Below are 7,642 nucleotides of genomic sequence, written 5' to 3' on the forward strand. Positions count from 1 at the left end.
AAAATGCTTTTTTGAGAAATCTTTAAATATTTTTTCACATCTATGAACTTTCATATTTAAATATTAATAGCCTTTGTAAAACGATTAGTTTTAAAATATACTATCGAACCAGAAAACGAAATGTAGGCAAAGAAATTCGCATTTAAATTTCAATTTCAAAAAGTATAAATAAATGCTAATATGAAGGTACGAACATTGAATTGAATGCATTTTATTAAAGATTAAACATTGCTTTCTCATCTATGAACTACGTTGTTTATAGTTGAAGAGAACATGTAAAAGTTTGTCAGAGGTTGTAAAAGTACTTTTCTTCAAGAGACCAAATGTAGATCAGTAAATTCACATTTAAAATTCACAATTTTAAAAAGAATGATCAGAATGCTCAATATGAAATGACAAACAAAATAAAATGCTTTTTTGAGAAATGTTTAAGCATTTTTTCACATCTATGAACTTCCATGTTTAAATTTTAATAACCTTTGTAAAACGTTAAAAGAAGTTTAAAAATACACTATACAACCTGAAAACAAAATGTAGATAATGAAATTCGCATTTAAATTTCGATCAAAACGTAATAAATGCTCATATGAAGATGCATTGAAATGAATTCATTTTTGGAAAAGATTAAACATAGCTTTCTCATCTATGAATTACGTTGTTTATAGTTTAACAGCACATGTTAAACGTTTGTCAGAGGTTGTAAATGTACTTTTCTTCAAGAAAACAAATTGTAGATCAGTAAATTCACATTAACATTTCAATATTTAAAAGATAATATAAATGCTTAAAATGAAATTACAAACATAAAATAAAATGCTTTTTAAGACGAAAGAGAATACGATGAAGATTTAGAAGAAGGAGAAGACAAAGAAGAAGAAGAAGAAGATGAGGACAAAGATGAAGAGGATGAGGAAGATGAAGAAGAACAAGAAGAAAAGAAGAAGAAAAAAACAGTAGAATAAGATGAATTAAGTGACTAAGAAGAAGGAGGAGGAGAAGAAGAAGTAGATGAAGAAGAAGAAAAAGAAGAAGAAAGAGAAGAAGAAGAAGAAGAAGAAGACAAAGACAAATTAGAAGATGTTGAGGACGAAGACGATGAGATGAAGACAAAGAGTATGTAGAAGGAGAAGAAGAAGAAGAAAAACAAGGAGACGAAGAAGTCGAAGAAGAAGACGAAGAAAAAGAAGAAGAAGGAGAAGAAGAAGAAGAAGACAAAGACAAATTAGAAGAAGTTGAAGACGAAGACGATGAGATGAAGACAAAGAGGAAGAAGAAGGAGAAGAAGAAGAAGAAAAATAAGGAGAAGAAGTCGAAGAAGAAGACAAAGAAAAAGAAGGAGAAGAAGAAGAAGAATAAGAAGAAGAATAAGGAGAAGGAGAAGAAGTAGACGAAGATGATGATGATGAAGAAGAAGAAGAAGAAGAAGAAGAAGAAGAAGAAGGTGAAGAATAATAATAAGAAGAAGAAGGTGGAGAAGAAGAGGAGGAAGATGAAGATGAAGAAGATGAAGAAGAAGACGAAGATGAATAAGAAGTAGATGAAGATAAATACAAAGTAGAAGAAGAAAAAGCAGTAGAATAAGATGAAGAAGAAGACTAAGATGAAGACTAAAAAGAAGATGAAAGAAGAAGAAGATGATGATGATAGAGGAGGAGGAGGCGGAGAAGAAGAAGAAGAAAAAGGTGATGTAATAGAAGAAGAAGAAGAACATGAAGATGAAAACGAAGACAAAGATGAAGAAGATTAAGACAAAAAAGATGAAGAATAAGGCAAAGACAAAGACGAAGACAAAGGGGAAGACGAAGAAGAAGAAGCATATTTAGAAGAGGAAGATGAAGACGACGAGATGAAGACAAAGAAGAAAAAGAAGTAGGAGAAAAAAAAGAAGAAGATTATGAAGAAGAAGAAGAAGAAGAAGAAGAAGAAGAAGAAGAAAATGACGAGGACGAGGAAGATGAAAAAGATGAAGAAAAAGAAGATGAAGTAGAAACAGAAGAAAAAGAAGGAAAATGAGACAAAGACAAAGTAGAAGAAGAAGATGAAGACGAAGATGAAGAGGATGAGGAAGATGAAGAAGAACAAGAAGAAAAGAAGAAGAAAAAAACAGTAGAATAAGATGAATTAAGTGACTAAGAAGAAGGAGGAGGAGGAGAAGAAGAAGATGAAGAAGAAGGAGAAGAAGAAGAAAGAGAAGAAGAAGAAAAAGACGAATTAGAAGAAGTTGAAGATGAAGACGATGAGATGAAGACAAAGAGGAAGAAGGAGAAGAAGAAGAAGAAAAAGAAGGATAAGAAGTCGAAGAAGAAGATGAAGAAGAAGAAGAAGAGGAAGAAGAAGAAGAAGAGGAAGCAGAAGAAGAAGAAGACAAAGAAGAAGAAGACAAAGAAGAAGAAGACAAAGAAGAAGACAAAGAAGAAGAAGACAAAGAAGAAATAGATGAATACAAAGGTGAAGAAGAAGACGAAGACAAATAAGAAGAAGAGCATGAATTCTAAATGAATATGAAGACTAAGACGAAAGAGAATACGATGAGGATTTAGAAGAAGGAGAAGACAACGAAGAAGAAGAAGAAGATGAAGACAAATATGAAGAGGATGAGGAAGATGAAGAAGAACAAGAAGAAAAGAAGAAAAAAAACAGTAGAATAAGATGAATTAAGTGACTAAGAAGAAGGAGGAGGAGGAGAAGAAGAAGATGAAGAAGAAGGAAAAGAAGAAGAAGAAGAAGAAGAAAAAGACAAATTAGAAGTTGAAGACGAAGACGATGAGATGAAGACAAAGAGGAAGAAGAAGGAGAAGAAGAAGAAGAAAAATAAGGAGACGAAGAAGTCGAAGAAGAAGACGAAGAAAAAGAAGAAGAAGGAGAAGAAGAAGAAGAAGACAAAGACAAATTAGAAGAAGTTGAAGACGAAGACGATGAGATGAAGACAAAGAGGAAGAAGAAGGAGAAGAAGAAGAAGAAAAATAAGGAGAAGAAGAAGTCAAAGAAGAAGACAAAGAAAAAGGAGAAGAAGAAGAAGAAGAAGAAAAAGGAGAAGAAGGAGAAGAAGTAGACGAAGAAGATGAAGAAGAAGAAGAAGAAGAAGAAGAAGAAGAAGGTGAAGAATAAGAAGAAGAAGAAGAAGAAGGTGGAGAAGAAGAGGAAGAAGAAGAAGGAGGAGGAGGAGGAGAAGAGGAGGAAGAAGAAGATGAAGAAGATGAAGAAGAAGACGAAGATGAATAAGAAGTAGATGAAGACAAATACAAAGTAGAAGAAGAAAAAGCAGTAGAATAAGATGAAGAAGAAGACTAAGAAGAAGAAGACTAAAAAGAAGATGAAAGAAGAAGATGATGATGATAGAGGAGGAGGAGGAGGAGAAGAAGAAGAAGAACATGAAGATGAAAACGAAGACAAAGATGAAGAAGATTAAGACAAAAAAGATGAAGAATAAGGCAAAGACAAAGACGAAGACAAAGGGGAAGACGAAGAAGAAGAAGCATATTTAGAAGAGGAAGATGAAGACGACGAGATGAAGACAAAGAAGAAAAAGAAGTAGTAGGAGAAAAAAAAGAAGAAGATTATGAAGAAGAAGAAGAAGAAGAAGAAGAAGAAGAAGAAGAAGAAGAAGAAGAAGAAGAAAATGACGAGGACGAGGAAGATGAAAAAGATGAAGAAAAAGAAGATGAAGTAGAAACAGAAGAAAAAGAAGGAAAATGAGACAAAGACAAAGTAGAAGAAGAAGATGAAGACGAAGATGAAGAGGATGAGGAAGATGAAGAAGAACAAGAAGAAAAGAAGAAGAAAAAACAGTAGAATAAGATGAATTAAGTGACTAAGAAGAAGGAGGAGGAGAAGAAGAAGATGAAGAAGAAGACAAAGGAGAAGAAGAAGAAGAATACAAAGACAAAGACAAATTAGATGTTGAAGACGAAGACGACGAGATGAAGACAAAGATGAAGAAGAAGAAGGAGAATAAGAAGAAGAAGTAGAAGAAGAAGAAGAAGAAGCAGAAGCAGTAAAATAAGAATATGAAGAGGAATTAGATGCAGAAAACGAAAGATGAAGAATAATAATAAGAAGACAAATAAGAAGACAAAAAAGAAGAAGGAGAAGAAGACGAAGAAAAAGAAGGAGAAGAAGACGAAGAAGAAGAAGAAGTAGAAGAAGAAGAAGAAGAAGAAGAAGCAGAAGCACTAGAATACGAAGATGAAGAGGAATTAGATGCAGAAAAAGAAAGATGAAGAAGAAGAGGAGAAGGAAGATGAAGAAGAAGAAGAAGAAGAAGAAGAAGGAGAAGAGGAAGACAAAGAAGAAGAAGAAGAAGAAGAAGAAGAAGACAAAGAAGAAGAAGACAAAGAAGAAGAAGACAAAGAAGAAGTAGATGAATACAAAGGCGACGAAGAAGACGAAGACAAATAAGAAGAAGAGCATGAAGTCTAAATGAAGATGAAGACTAAGACGAAAGAGAATACGATGAAGATTTAGAAGAAGGAGAAGACAAAGAAGAAGAAGAAGAAGATGAGGACAAAGATGAAGAGGATGAGGAAGATGAAGAAGAACAAGAAGAAAAGAAGAAGAAAAAAACAGTAGAATAAGATGAATTAAGTGACTAAGAAGAAGGAGGAGGAGAAGAAGAAGTAGATGAAGAAGAAGAAAAAGAAGAAGAAAGAGAAGAAGAAGAAGAAGAAGAAGACAAAGACAAATTAGAAGATGTTGAGGACGAAGATGATGAGATGAAGACAAAGAGTAAGTAGAAGGAGAAGAAGAAGAAGAAAAATAAGGAGACGAAGAAGTCGAAGAAGAAGACGAAGAAAAAGAAGAAGAAGGAGAAGAAGAAGAAGAAGACAAAGACAAATTAGAAGAAGTTGAAGACGAAGACGATGAGATGAAGACAAAGAGGAAGAAGAAGGAGAAGAAGAAGAAGAAAAATAAGGAGAAGAAGAAGAAGTCGAAGAAGAAGACAAAGAAAAAGAAGGAGAAGAAGAAGAAGAATAAGAAGAAGAAAAGGGAGAAGAAGGAGAAGAAGTAGACGAACAAGATGAAGAAGAAGAAGAAGAAGAAGAAGAAGAAGAAGAAGGTGAAGAATAAGAAGAAGAAGAAGAAGAAGAAGGTGGAGAAGAAGAGGAAGAAGAAGAAGAAGGTGGAGAAGAAGAGGAAGAAGAAGAAGGAGGAGGAGGAGGAGAAGAGGTGGAAGAAGAAGATTAAGAAGATGAAGAAGAAGACGAAGATGAATAAGAAGTAGATGAAAACAAATACAAAGTAGAAGAAGAAAAAGCAGTAGAATAAGATGAAGAAGAAGACTAAGAAGAAGACTAAAAAGAAGATGAAAGAAGAAGAAGATGATGATGATAGAGGAGTAGGAGGAGGAGAAGAAGAAGAAGAAAAAGGTGATGTCATAGAAGAAGAAGAAGAACATGAAGATGAAAACGAAGACAAAGATGAAGAAGATTAAGACAAAAAAGATGAAGAATAAGGCAAAGACAAAGACGAAGACAAAGGGGAAGACGAAGAAGAAGAAGGATATTTAGAAGAGGAAGATGAAGACGACGAGATGAAGACAAAGAAGAAAAAGAAGAAGTAGGAGAAAAAAAAGAAGATTATGAAGTAGAAGAAGAAGAAGAAAATGACGAGGACGAGGAAGATGAAAAAGATGAAGAAAAAGAAGATGAAGTAGAAACAGAAGAAAAAGAAGGAAAATGAGACAAAGACAAAGTAGAAGAAGAAGATGAAGACGAAGATGAAGAGGATGAGGAAGATGAAGAAGAACAAGAAGAAAAGAAGAAGAAAAAAACAGTAGAATAAGATGAATTAAGTGACTAAGAAGAAGGAGGAGGAGGAGAAGAAGAAGATGAAGAAGAAGGAGAAGAAGAAGAAAGAGAAGAAGAAGAAAAAGACAAATTAGAAGAAGTTGAAGATGAAGACGATGAGATGAAGACAAAGAGGAAGAAGGAGAAGAAGAAGAAGAAAAAGAAGGATAAGAAGTCGAAGAAGAAGATGAAGAAGAAGAAGAAGAGGAAGAAGAAGAAGAAGAGGAAGCAGAAGAAGAAGAAGACAAAGAAGAAGAAGACAAAGAAGAAGAAGACAAAGAAGAAGAAGACAAAGAAGAAATAGATGAATACAAAGGTGAAGAAGAAGACGAAGACAAATAAGAAGAAGAGCATGAATTGTAAATGAATATGAAGACTAAGACGAAAGAGAATACGATGAGGATTTAGAAGAAGGAGAAGACAACGAAGAAGAAGAAGAAGATGAAGACAAATATGAAGAGGATGAGGAAGATGAAGAACAAGAAGAAAAGAAGAAAAAAAACAGTAGAATAAGATGAATTAAGTGACTAAGAAGAAGGAGGAGGAGGAGGAGAAGAAGATGAAGAAGAAGGAAAAGAAGAAGAAGAAGAAGAAGAAGAAAAAGACAAATTAGAAGTTGAAGACGAAGACGATGAGATGAAGACAAAGAGGAAGAAGAAGGAGAAAAAGAAGAAGAAAAAGAAGGAGAAGTCGAAGAAGAAGACGAAGAAGAAGAAGAAGAAGTAGAAGAAGAAGAAGCAGAAGCAGTAAAATAAGAATATGAAGAGGAATTAGATGCAGAAAACGAAAGATGAAGAATAAGAAGAAGAAGAAGAGGAAGACAAAGAAGAAGAAGAAGAAGAAAAAGAAGAAGGAGAAGAAGAAGACGAAGAAGAAGATGAAGAAGAAAAAGAAGAAGAAGAAGAGGAAGAAGAAGACAAAGAAGAAGAAGACAAAGAAGAAGAAGACAAAGAAGAAGTAGATGAATACAAAGGCGACGAAGAAGACGAAGAAAAATAAGAAGAAGAGCATGAAGTCTAAATGAAGATGAAGACTAAGACGAAAGAGAATACGATGAAGATTTAGAAGAAGGAGAAGACAAAGAAGAAGAAGAAGATGAGGACAAAGATGAAGAGGATGAGGAAGATGAAGAAAAACAAGAAGAAAAGAAGAAGAAAAAAACAGTAGAATAAGATGAATTAAGTGACTAAGAAGAAGGAGGAGGAGAAGAAGAAGTAGATGAAGAAGAAGAAAAAGTAGAAGAAAGAGAAGAAGAAGAAGAAGAAGAAGACAAAGACAAATTAGAAGAAGTTGAGGACGAAGACGATGAGATGAAGACAAAGAGTAAGTAGAAGGAGAAGAAGAAGAAGAAAAATAAGGAGACGAAGAAGTCGAAGAAGAAGACGAAGAAAAAGAAGAAGAAGGAGAAGAAGAAGAAGAAGAAGACAAAGACAAATTAGAAGAAGTTGAAGACGAAGACGATGAGATGAAGACAAAGAGGAAGAAGAAGGAGAAGAAGAAGAAGAAAAATAAGGAGAAGAAGAAGTCGAAGAAGAAGACAAAGAAAAAGGAGAAGAAGAAGAAGAAGAAGAAGAAGAAGAAAAAGGAGAAGAAGGAGAAGAAGTAGACGAAGAAGATGAAGAAGAAGAAGAAGAAGAAGGTGAAGAATAAGAAGAAGAAGAAGAAGAAGAAGGTGGAGAAGAAGAGGAAGAAGAAGAAGGAGGAGGAGGAGGAGAAGAGGAGGAAGAAGAAGTTGAAGAAGTTGAAGAAGAAGACGAAGATGAATAAGAAGTAGATGAAGACAAATACAAAGTAGAAGAAGAAAAAGCAGTAGAATAAGATGAAGAAGAAGACTAAGAAGAAGAAGACTAAAAAGA

The sequence above is a fragment of the Narcine bancroftii genome, chromosome 12, assembly GCF_036971445.1.
Source record: "Narcine bancroftii isolate sNarBan1 chromosome 12, sNarBan1.hap1, whole genome shotgun sequence".
Classification (NCBI taxonomy): Eukaryota; Metazoa; Chordata; class Chondrichthyes; order Torpediniformes; family Narcinidae; genus Narcine; species Narcine bancroftii.